The sequence below is a fragment of the Anser cygnoides genome, chromosome 4 (genome assembly GCF_040182565.1).
Source record: "Anser cygnoides isolate HZ-2024a breed goose chromosome 4, Taihu_goose_T2T_genome, whole genome shotgun sequence".
Taxonomy (NCBI): Eukaryota; Metazoa; Chordata; class Aves; order Anseriformes; family Anatidae; genus Anser; species Anser cygnoides.
The window spans coordinates 52,336,838-52,350,030 of NC_089876.1; the positions used below are offsets into that span (position 1 = coordinate 52,336,838).

At 38.6% G+C, this 13,193-nt stretch overlaps 1 long non-coding RNA gene across 1 annotated transcript in view; it reads left to right on the plus strand.

The window, feature by feature from the left end:
* The first annotated feature begins 3,979 nt into the window (after nucleotides 1–3,979).
* Nucleotides 3,980–13,193, plus strand: part of LOC106032374 (uncharacterized) — a 44,529-nt gene continuing 35,315 nt past the window's right edge. Inside the window, exons 1-4 of the long non-coding RNA XR_010831170.1 lie at nucleotides 3,980–4,242; nucleotides 4,922–4,961; nucleotides 9,399–11,073; nucleotides 12,592–12,684. This is a non-coding gene — a long non-coding RNA (uncharacterized lncRNA). The remainder of the gene's footprint in view (nucleotides 4,243–4,921; nucleotides 4,962–9,398; nucleotides 11,074–12,591; nucleotides 12,685–13,193) is intronic.

Consider the following 13,193-nt stretch of genomic DNA (forward strand, 5'->3'; position numbering starts at 1 on the left):
TTTCCAGTTTTCATTTGCTACTTCCCATCTGAAGTACATTAGTTACTATAGAAACAGCAATGTCATTGGCATGGGTCTAAATATAGTGATGTCCACTAGTGGAGTAATAAGCCAATTTTTTTAATGATTTAGAATATGCAATATGGTTTGGAAAACAGAATTTTTGATGGTACAATACAATGAAAAGTTTGTGAGGGACATAATTTTCACCTTACAAAGAAAAAAATCATGATGGTTCCATATTATACAGGTCTTACCTGAAATTAAACGCTAGCTGGAAATAAACACTTTTATAGTTTTCTATTTCCACTGAAATTGTGGCAAAACTAATTTAACCTGAGTTCTGATTTTCATAGTTCCCATAATTATAACTTACAGCAACGACTTCCAGTATGGAGGCTTCCTCTTGGAAGATGGCATTTTATTTTCATCATCCTCTATCACAAGATGCTTTACTTTTGACAACATCTCACTTGCTTGTTTTATCCGAGAGCTTGCTTCAGAATGTCATAAGTATTTTAACAGCTACCTCTACGGTGGGTTGTTACTTTGAATTAGAGGATGCCTTGGTATCTTCTTAATGCTGCTTAGAAATATAATTGCGTGTGTGTGTGTGTCTGTGTAAGGGAGTGGGGGAGTGATTTCCTAAATCACAAGGATTCTACCAAGAATCCTTAATGGGTTTGTAATTGCATTTTTTTTGTCAATGTAAGGACTTTCCTTTCTTTCATGAATGATAAAATTCTGTCTGCTGATAAGCACATAAAAATGCTACTGAAATATAAAATATCAATATGGTAGTGGTGTTTCCCAAAACAACAACAACAACAAAACACCAAAAAACAATAACAACAATCTTACCAGCAACATTGTCACCAAGAATTCTTGAGAGATTTCAACTATGTTAGATACGTGTGTAAGCAGGGTGTCTCAGTTATAAATTGCATGTTTTTGTATATAACACCTTAATTTAAATTATTTGAATGTTGTTTAGGTTTATTTCTGTATATGGATATTGCCCACACTCTTTGTTTCAGCAAAGAAACATTTGTTTAGTCCCTTATTTTAGTGATAAAAAGGTTAAGTTCTGATGAGTCTGTAGTGGTTTTACTCGGGTGGGTGGCCGAGCTCCACCACAACCGCTCTCTCACTCCCCCTCCTCAAAGAGGAACGGGGAGAAAATACGATGAAAAGGGCTCAAGGGTTGAGATAAGAATGGGGAGATGGCGAAGTAATTATTGTGATGGCCAAAACAGGCTCAGCATAGGGAGATAGTAAGATTTATTGCCTATTACTAACAAGCTAGAGAAGCAAGAAACAAAGGAAAGAAACCAAAAGCAACTTCCCTCCCGTCCACCCTCTTCCACCTCCTCCCCCCCGAGCGGCGCAGGGTAATAGGGGTTATGGTCAGTCTATAGCGCTTCTTCTCCGCCACTCCTTCTCAGTCACTCTTGTCCCCTGTGCTGTGGGGTCCCTCCCACGGGATGCAGTCCTTGCTGAACTGATCCAGCGTGGGCTGCCCACAGGCAGCAGTTCTTCAAGAACTGCTGGGTCCGTACTATGGAGTCCGTACCACGGGGTCCATCCCTCAGGAGCAAACTGCTCCAACCTGGATCCCCCACAGGCAGCAGCTCCTGCCACGTCACCTGCTCCTGCGTGGTCTCCTCTCCACGGGCTACAGGTCCGGCCCGGAATCTGCTCCGGCAGGGGTCTTCCGCAGGCCGCAGTCTCCATCGGTGCAGGTCCACCTGCTCCACCGTGGTCTCCCCCATGGGCTGCGGGGTGGAACTCTGCTCCTCCGCGGTATTCCATGGGCTGCAGGGGGACAGCCTGCTTCACCATGGTCCTCACCACAGGCCGCAGGGGACTTCTGCTCCGGCGCCTGGAGCACCTCTCCTCCTCTTTCTTCACTGACCTTGGCACCTGCAAGGCTGTTCCTCACTCCTCTCACTCTCCCAGCTGCTGTGTGGTGCAGCGTTTTTTTTTTCCTGTCTTAAATATGCTCTCACAGAGGCACAAAACAACATCGCTTCTTGGCTCGGCTCTGGTCAGCAGTGGGGCCCTTACCTAACATGGGGCATCTTCTAGATTCTTCTCACAGAAGCCACCCCTATGGCCCCCTGCTACCAAAACCTTGCCACGTAAACCCACTACAGAGTCCTGAGTTGTCTCAGGTTTAAAACGAAAAATATGGTTATGATTTTAATTCCAGCTTACTGAACGGATAAGAATTTCCATAGAGAATGATCGACTTTTCACTACAAGGAAATACATACAGTTTTAAAATTTGTGAGATAGCTGTTCAATAGAAAGACACAAAGCAGAGCATAGTATTGAGTTTCACTGAAAAGTTAACTTTTGGAGGAATTAATTGTAGATTCATAAGACATAAATTATCGCACTTTCAAACAGGATGTGTTTTCTATTCCCAGAGGAACTTCCAGATGTAAGCTCATTATGTCTTGTTAAAGAGAAATTGCTGGACTTGTCATTTATATGACAAACTTTTAGTTAGATTGCTAACTGTTTCCAGAATTCTAGCAATTAACACTGTGAACTTTAATTTTTGCTTCATTTGTATAAAATGCATTTGAAATAATTTATTTGTATTTCATTTGAAAGGTTATCATGTTATGTCCTGGTAAGTGACACAGTTCTACTTCCAAACTGTTGATCTCTTCCACGTACATTAGCTTCATCTGTCAGTAGACAGTATTCAGACTATTTATATTTCCATTTTTAAGTGAGAAGGGTAAGGATGTGTACAGTGCAACACTCTTATGCTTTGGAATACAGATGTTCTGTTTTTATACCACGCTATACGAATGAAGAGAGAATGCTAAAGGTAAAATTGTTTTGAAAGAATTATTAAACCTGATAGCACAACGGAACATCAAAAGCATTTATAAATCATATAGACTGCATTTTAGACTATGTAGTTAGTGATCTCATTTAGCCCTTTGTTTAGAGTCCTATAATTCCTATTTGTCTATGTACAGTTATTAAAAAGCTGTTCTTTGCTTTACTCTGCTTTACTTTGCCAGATTTTGTTATCTTCATCTTAGCTACTGCTATTTCCTCCCTCATCTACCAACATCTCATCTCTTCCTTAAATGATTCCAATACCTTTTTTCTATCTTGTGTTATTCTAGTCTGTGTTGCTATAAATGAGTAAAGCCCAGGGCTCTGTTAATCCTTTCTCTGTGGAAGAGTAGATTTGTGTAGAAAGGCCAGTGTCAACTCTCAACTTCTGATTAGGTTGCCTATAATTAATTACATTTTCTGTAGAAAACCTAAGGCTCATTGAACAGTTGCAGTTCCCTGGCAGGGTGTTCCATTATTTACAGCATAATTATGTATTGGGACTGCATGAACAAGTTTAGATTGGAAAATTTTTACTTCAGGACAGTTTTCATTTTGTCGTCAGTGACACTGAACAGGTGGTCATTTCATTTAATAAGGATACATAAGAAAACAACAAAATTTTACTATGTCTCACACTGAGTAGATCTTTATATGAAGAGCAGCTGTTGCAACAGCTATTAGGAAAATGGCATGACAAGCCCTTCAGTGGTCAGAGATTAACCAGAAAAATCACTTCAGACCTTACCACTAGAAGTCCAGGTAGGTATATCTTAAGAACCTGAAAACTGTCCTTCCCAGCTTTCCTTATCAGATGTCTTTCTCAGGAACGTTTTTGGTTGGTTGGTTGAATTTATTTATTTATTTATTTGGGAGGGTGGTGTTGGTGTTTTGTTTTTCCTCCCCTGCAGACAAGGACATTGTGAGACAGACCCTTAGATTCAGACTGAGCAGAAGGAAGGAAAAACCCAGCTTCTGTATCATGTTGAACCAATCAGTAGTTTCTTGTGATAATTCATTTTGTATGGATACTTTTTTGGAATATTCACATTTGTTTCTTTAGTACCAGTATTCCAAAATTCCCAAATTCCTTGTGAGACATCTTATTAGTGGATGTTGTAATGTTACTGAAAACAGTCTAGCAAAAGTCTTTGTTCTTCTATTTTAAATATTTTGCATTTATATTTTATTGTACTAGATATTCTTCAACTTTATTTATCAGGTGCTCAGATTTCATGTCTTGAGAGAGAGATACTAAGGAAAGCAAAGCAATTAAAAATCTGAAAGCTTCTCAGAAGAGCTGGTAAAAACAGCTATTTTGCTCTTTGCTGTGCTATACTGATATCAATCAGAATTTTATATTGTTGGACTAGGAAACAGGTAAGAAAGTCTTTGATTAATTTTTTGATACTGAAATCTTTACATCTGTGAAAGAATATTGCACCATCTGCAGACTACATTCTTGGAACCATTAACAGTAATAAATGCTACTGTGTTCTTCATGTGGCAACTCCATCCCAGATAACGTGACTTGCAATTCACATTTATTGTGTGACTTAGCAGTGGATTACTACAATCTCCTATGTTCTGTGGAGTTTGAATTGCATTTTGAAGTTCAAGCGCAGGGCAAATAACTGTATGGTTCTGAGAAAAACGAATATATTTGACTCTTGTTTCTTAATTTGTGAACATTTCAAATTCTGTGTGCAATCACTGTGAGGGACTGTTAACTTTGGCTTATTAATTCATAGTTGTCAATGTTTTTCTATGTAATTTTTTAGTCTTGCTGCAGCCCTACAGAGTAGTTAGCAATAAGTTTGTTGTTAGAGAAGGCAAATTCTTCTTAGCTGGAAAAAAAGTATCAGTGACTTCATGTAGGATGTTTTTATGTGTATTGCATTGACTGAAAACAGTCTGCTGCAAAACACAGCTATGCTTATAGGTGACAATGTTTATAAAACAATGTTCGAAATAACACAGTCACTCAATGCATCCAAGAGAAAGCTGCAATCTACTAGCAACTTCCCAGCATTTAGCTTTCATGTCCTTTCTTTCCTAGATCACAAATTTCTGCAGAGATTACAGGATCCATTTTCATGGTAAGTTCTTTATTCCATGTTTAAACACCTCAGTATGTATTCTGATATATCCAGGCAACAGACATCAGAAGCTTTTACAGAAATAAAGTGTTGATGTAGATATCTAACCCAAAGGGCAGCTTGCTTGGTTCCTAGGTTATTCCCATAGCATTACCAACTTCATCTGAAACAAGAATCTTTCTGTTTCAAAGAGGTTAGCACAGTAGTCTTAAGTTAAGCCTTGGGGTGTGTTCATATTTTATATGATTAGATTGAGGTATATCAAAACAGCCAAGCCCAGAACAGGAACTGGAGGTGGTTATAGACGAATGGATGAGCAATAGCTTTCTCCTCAGCTTTCCCCTATCTGTCCTGCAGATGTTCTGTTATTTCCAAACATTCATACTGGTAGCCTGTTGGCTGAGCTCTGCCACAAACATGAGGCCAAACCCTTACAATACTCATGGTCATGCTTTATTTGGCTGGCTACTAACATATTCCTGACACAAAAGAGAATAAACAGCATAAGTGTGAACAAAATGTGAATAAAGGCAAAGCATTTGGTTAGTCTGAAATTTTTCCTTTTGCTTGTACTCAAAATCCTGCTCTAATAAATAGTTCCCCCTCTAGAATGTTAAAAAAGGGAGCATCTTATATAATAAAAATTTTAAGCATGGTAATAGGGTAAGCATTATAGTAATAGCCATAAGTATATACCATAGCACTTAGATGACCAAGATTGGAAAGATTTATTGCTAAAATAAATAATCATTAAAAATGATTTATTATAGCAATGTATTAATGATCTTTTGAATAAAGTGTTTTAAGTTTGAAAGAGATGGGAACTGGTACAAAAATAACTTAAAGGCTCAGATGTATATGTTTCATTTAATATTCAATTCTATACTTTCAAAGATATTTGCATGACAGAGATAGTTATCTCTTCCTATTTCACCTCTTGCTCCTATCAAAAGTAATAAAAATAAGTGTACAGAGCTATCAACTTTCAGTTAGGAGCTTTGTAAATCAAGCTAATCAACACTAGATTGAATAAGCAGCTGAAATCTTTGAGTCTTTCTGTCTATACCACAACAGAAAAAGAAAAATATCAAGGTAACTCTTGCTTATTTTTATAGTGCTCATCACTTTTTCCTCTGTAGCATTAAATGAGAATGTAAAACAAAATGCATTTCTCCACTCAACATTTATTTTCTATATAAAGCTCCAATAATAATGTGTTTTTCCTCTTTCATTCTACTTGAGTTGATTGAAAAGTTTTACATATTTACCAACCCCACACTTTGCCTGGCTTCATGAATTATGCAATTAACCATGAATGCAATTTCCTGGATTTTACAGTAATAGCTTTAATTGTGTAATGCAATGCTGTATAGACAGCTCATTCATAAACTATAGAAAACGTTAGAACAATTTCTTACATGGGTGAGTATTCCTGGGCAAAGTCAGATGAATATGATAATTTGTCTAATAAGCTATTTCTGGACAGTTTTTACACAGGGTTAATATTCCTTAGCAATGATATTTTCAGGAATACTTTTACCAGGCTATTCATGAGAAAGAGATCAATGATATTTTTGCATGTAAGCTGAAAAGACGCTAGTGTCTTCATTTTTCCTTTCCTTATAGTAGCTTTATAGGTACACATACACATGCAGACCATATAGTAGAATACATCAGTAGGTGTTCAGCCCTTCTAATTCTGCTGTGGGTAATTTAATGCAGTTAAATGCAGTTATTTATCGTAAATGATAGACACATTCTAGCTTATTTTACTAATTTTATTATATTTACCACTTAATCCTGTGTGTTTTACACAACTAGCTTAATGAGAAGGAATTCAAGAAATTGTTTATCTATTACTGAACAACCCTAATGCAGTAACAGAATTAAAAATCATGAGTATTTTGCTTTGCATTGCACAGGAACAAATCTGTGATCCTCAAGCACTTAATATCTCTGAGCACAATGTTTACACCAAGTAAACAGTAAGACTCATACAGAATTCAAGAGATCAGAAAGCTGAGGCAGTATGAGACATGAAAAACCTTATCTTTCATCTTTCTTTTATACATTTGTAGCCTTTAAAATAAAAGATTCCTGTCTTCCTCATGGCCAGCCCACCTTCTTTACCTGTTATGGGCATCCATTTTCTGTCAGTGCATTATTTGTATCTTAAACTTCAAGAGCTCACCAAATTTGCAAAATTGCACTTGAGACTATTATCTGCAAGAGTCTTTTCTTTAAATCAAAGGGCCCATGCACTCTGCTGTTAGATTGCATTTTGTCTGATCTATCAGATTTTTTATGATTAAGAACATTTGATTAGAAGTGGTTAAAAGAAAATTAGAAACATGCACACAGTCCTGCTGTGCTTGAAATGGTCAAACAGCTGTTTCAGGAGTAGTCTTGAGATCATCTATAATACTGGGAACAGTCAAATCAGTCATCTCAAAGCAGCCTTCTTGTTCTTCGTTACCTGGTGTCAGTACGGTTCAGCCTGGTAGTCAGCTAGCTACCTAGCTGTCTGATTTGCTCTTGGGGCCCCTTACCTCACTGAGGAATGGAGGATTAGACACCCTGGCCTGGGTTCAGTGGCCTAAACAGAGACATTTAGTAACATTTTGGATGCTCAGGACAGCCAAGAAATCTGCAGCAGCAGGCAGACACTGAAGTAGTGAACTCCTGCACCTTTCCAGGTGTCTAGCAGCACCTCAGATGACCCCAGTTATTTATCTGTGGGTAACTGAATCCTGTAAATCATATCTGTAAAATGCACAGTGAGAGCATTTGAGGCAAGGCAAATAAAACAGCAGTTGAAGGGACAAACAGGAAAGAGACTCTATAAGGTTGTACTTAGTTAAAACCTAGAAACTGTGGGCCTCCATTTGCAGGCTACACACTGTACACTTCATCCAGACTGTAATCCCTGATTTATTTAGAAATCTGGTTCCAAATGTGGCATTTACTTTCCAAAACTGGCTTTCGTCAGGCTCCAAACCTTACTTTAATATCACCCATTATATTTTAGCTTATTTCGCCTTTGTTGCACATGAGTTGAGTTGCAAACACAAAATTTGCATTGGAAAGAAATCAGCTTTTGTTTACTTTTCATGTGAAGTCATTTCTGAAAAACAAACAAACAACAAACTATTTTTTGTAAACAATATCTTGCTTTAATAATGAACCCAGTTGCCAAGGAATTTTCTGGTAATTATTTCTTTATTATTTAATGGCCCGAGGCAAGTATGAGAGTAGAGAACATTCCCCTAAAATAGGAAGGAACTGCAGCAATGGCAACTCTCTCTGGGATTATTGCTGTTATGAACCATTTTCAAAAGTTTATGATGCAGACATACAGGCTTGAAAGCACTCAGATTCAAGTTATTCAGATATTTTAGAATTAACAGCCTTTTTAAAGCCCTAATTCTTTCTAGCCTACATTTCAAAACAATTGCTGAACTATTTTATATTTTTTTTCTACCCTGAGGCAGATAATGTTCAGTAGACCTGTTGTCTTTCCACCTCTTGTAAGAAAGGCGGAGCATCATAGTAACTAGATATAAACTCCTTCATGCATTTTCCTAATGCTTGTATGTCTTGGTTTGAAAACCAAAAAATGTCAACTTGGTTTGACATTATGGAGTTATAATACTTGAGCAGAAAAATAAGGCTGCTTTGGTCAACACTTGCAAGGACTATGTCCTATAGAATGTTAGCAATCCTAAAGCCTTATAAAGTCTATTAAAGGCATGCTGGTACGATCACAGTTTACATGTTAAGTAAATGAGATAGAGGAGTTCATGTACTGGAGGCACTTTGTTGTCCTAAAGGAAAAGGTCATGGTACTGTGTTCCTGCCACCGGCAGCTTTGCCACAGGCAGTGAACACTCCAAGGCTTGACCAGCCTTGACTTACTCTTAATCAGGGTAGATGTGAATCAGCTGGTACTCCGGACAGGAAAATAAAGTCCACTCACCAACTTTCTGCTAGTAGATCTGAAAATGGATGGTAACACATTTGGGAGAGCTTCCGAGGGTCATTTCAGGAACCTGTTTCTCTTCCTTGAGTATTAGACCTTTTTCAGGCAGGCAAAAGGCTTTATCAGAAGCCATTTTATTATTTTATCCTTCTGCCTGAGGATGGTGAGAGCATATTAAATATCTATCATATTTCTGCAATGGCTACTAATGGAAATAGTGCTTTCTCCTTTATCTGTTTGCATGAAATCACTTAAGAATTGTCTAAATTACAGAAACTGCATTAATTTAAGTTTGTCGAATATTTTTGTGGTTACAGGAAAAAAGGCTGTTGAAATAAAAGAAAAATTAAGTCTAGTGTACTTGGTCTTTAAACTCTGAACCAACTAACTTGTATAGGTCCAGTCTGATTCATTTATAGGGAGAAATTTTCTTTTTAGACTTTCCTCTTGTCTTTCAGAGAAGTACATTTCCACTCTCTTATTTCTTTGAAGTATCTCATGTCGCCCACTTCCAAAAAGGTAACTTGTATGATTCCAGCTCTACAATACATCGTTTTCAAGGGCGCGAGCTTTACAACTGTGAATCATAAGGTAAGATATAAGCATGAAGATTTTATTGCAACCAGATCACTTTTTTTTTTTTTTTTTAAGTGGTAAGACTGATTTGAACTGGTCTGCAGTTTAGTTCCTCAGCTGCTGAAGTTTAAAAAATTGTTTGTTAAATATATTCATTCTTGTGTTTTCAAATACAATTATTTTTTATTACTTATTTATTTATTATACAGGTGCATTTATACTGGTACACATTTCACCAAGTGATAGGACAAGGACAAATAGCCTCAAGTTGCACCAGGGGAAGTTTAGGTAGGATATTAGGAGAAATTTCTTTACTGAAAATGTTGTATGGCATTGGAATAGGCCATCCAGGGAAGTGATTGAGTCACTATCCCTGTGGGTCTTCAAGAAAGGTGTAGATTTGAAACTTAGTAGCATGGTTTAGTGGTGGACTTCAGTACTAGGTTAAAGGTTGGACTAGATGATCTTGCAGTTCTTTTCCAACCTGAATGATTCAATGATTCTATGATTTTTTTTCTCCTGCCTCCTTTTTGTATTGCAAATTTTTTTTGCATATGTGTATACATATAAATTGGGCCTGTGTGTCTGCTTTCTCTCAATCTGTGTTCACATCTTCTTATTTCGAGATCTCTTTTCTTTTTGCTCAACCTTAATAGTTTTTAGCTGGTACTCCTTGGTAATCCTGAACCAAGATTGCTTTAGAATTCTCTGCAATATTTGACCCACAGAAAATATGAATTATTTTACATTAAAATATATTCTTGTCCCCGAGATCTCTGGGAAATCTTTTAGCATCAGAAATGTATTTACTATAGTCAGTAAGTAAGAATTTGTTCTGAACTGAGGAATTCAGGAAGAAGACTACATTTTGCAGCAGAGTTATGTCTTCATTCAATTGTTTGTATCCCTGTGTCTAGTCTCTATGTACAAGTTGTTCATTTTATTTGTGGCTTGCTTGACTGACTATACATTGATTTCTGAAATGTTAAGACTTTCAGAGTATGAAGTCTGAATATATCACTCTGCAGCTTGAAGGTAGTTCTTAAACACTGTAGTGGGTTTACGTGGCAAGGTTTTGGTAGCAGGGGGCCATAGGGGTGGCTTCTGTGAGAAGGATCTAGAAGATGCCCCATGTTAGGTAAGGGCCCCACTGCTGACCAGAGCCGAGCCAATAAGTGACGTTGTTTTGTGCCTCTGTGAGAGCATATTTAAGACAGGAAAAAAAACGCTGCACCACACAGCAGCTGGGAGAGTGAGAGGAGTGAGGAACAGCCTTGCAGGTGCCAAGGTCAGTGAAGAAAGAGGAGGAGAGGTGCTCCAGGCGCCGGAGCAGAAGTCCCCTGCGGCCTGTGGTGAGGACCATGGTGAAGCAGGCTGTCCCCCTGCAGCCCATGGAATACCGCGGAGGAGCAGAGTTCCACCCCGCAGCCCATGGGGGAGACCACGGTGGAGCAGGTGGACCTGCACCGATGGAGACTGCGGCCTGCGGAAGACCCCTGCCGGAGCAGATTCCGGGCCGGACCTGTAGCCCGTGGAGAGGAGACCACGCAGGAGCAGGTGACGTGGCAGGAGCTGCTGCCTGTGGGGGATCCAGGTTGGAGCAGTTTGCTCCTGAGGGATGGACCCCGTGGTACGGACTCCATAGTACGGACCCAGCAGTTCTTGAAGAACTGCTGCCTGTGGGCAGCCCACGCTGGATCAGTTCAGCAAGGACTGCATCCCGTGGGAGGGACCCCACAGCACAGGGGACAAGAGTGACTGAGAAGGAGTGGCGGAGAAGAAGCGCTATAGACTGACCATAACCCCTATTACCCTGCGCCGCTCGGGGGGGAGGAGGTGGAAGAGGGTGGACGGGAGGGAAGTTGCTTTTGGTTTCTTTCCTTTGTTTCTTGCTTCTCTAGCTTGTTAGTAATAGGCAATAAATCTTACTATCTCCCTATGCTGAGCCTGTTTTGGCCATCACAATAATTACTTCGCCATCTCCCCATTCTTATCTCAACCCTTGAGCCCTTTTCATCGTATTTTCTCCCCGTTCCTCTTTGAGGAGGGGGAGTGAGAGAGCGGTTGTGGTGGAGCTCGGCCACCCACCCGAGTAAAGCCACCACAAACACACACTTTTTTCTTGCTTGCCTTGGCAAATTCTCTCCTCTATGCTTATCTAATGCAAATTTTTAGAAATGTATCACAAGCTATTAGAGAAAAAAACATCACAGTTAAAACTGAAATTAATTGCTAAAGACCATAATGTTTTTCATATGGTCTATATCAATGTAAAGTGTATTCATTTCTCATTGGATTTTGGTGTGATGCAGCTTTCTAGAACTAGCAGAACTGAATCGTTGTAGTATTCTCAGTCTGGAGCTATGCCTAATTTAGATTTAGATGTAAGATCACCAAGGAAAATATGCGGCTGTGGAAATGAATTCAACATGGGGAAGAATTTAAGCTAGAGTGTTTTGCTGATTATCTGTGCCTCAGTGTTATATGCAGACTCTTGGTTGCCCAAATTTTCCTGGTAATTGTTAGACTTGCAAGAAACACTCAACAAAATACTTCAGAGAATAATCCCACATTTGATGACCTACCTTAGTGCATTTGCATTTTATGATCTCATATGACAGCTGAGATACAGTTCCCAGCACAGAGACAGTTTTAGAAGTCATTAAAATAATTTTTTGAACAGTTGATTAACAGGATGTTGGTGTTTAATATTCTCAGGGTAGGAAAGAATGCACTGAATTAAGTTTATGTGAGTCACAATTCTTGTAGCAGTCATATTTACTACAGGTGGTAATATACTGAAGGTTATTTTTTCAGGACCATTGTAAAATGTCTATTTTAACAAGTTCCCCTATCTGCTGCAGTGCAATTCCAGTTATCAATGGTAGTGGGATAAAACACTTGATAAGGAGCAGATATGATCAAAAGAGGGAGTCAAAGAAGCATTCAAACTTTTAATGTAAGGAGACAAACCAGTCAGCTCAGAACAAAAAGAGCAGATGGAGAAATGGTGATGTACTTAATCAGATTCCACTCTCAACAGTGTTGTAATTTGTGACACATCTCTATAAGCAGGCTTCACTGAAGCAAGGTGACAACATGGAGCAAAGAATATGTAAAGATCAATGACAAGAATGAATGTACCTGAGAATTGGATGTTCGACAATGGTAAGAATTTTAAAACCTTGAAAGCTCATCAACTTTGTCCATTAGGAGGAGACATTGGCAGTTAGACTGCACACTGTGGGTTATAATCTCAGTAGCTCAAGCAAACCAACCAGAAATGAAAAGAGCTAACAGAAGCAGTGCTAGAAAGATCTTGGAAAAACCTTACCAGAGTCCTTCATTCTCACGCTCAAGGGACAGAAGTGATCAGAAATGGCAGGAGTTAGAAATAAAGGGCTGTTAAAAGCAAGTCATTGAAAAGCAGAGCAACTTCCATATCGTAACCTCACTCACATGCCAATTTAACACATGCGATAGATCACAGCTGTAGAATACTAGGGTCTCAGATAAATTTTGGTGAAGGACTTTACTAACAAGTAATGTTAACATGAACACCAGCTATGAGATAGCTTGGTAGTTTAAAAGCATGTAAACCATTCACATCAAATAAGACTCTCTACATAGAAGGTATGGAATTATACACTCAAAGAAAGCCTCTGTGCTTTTATGAA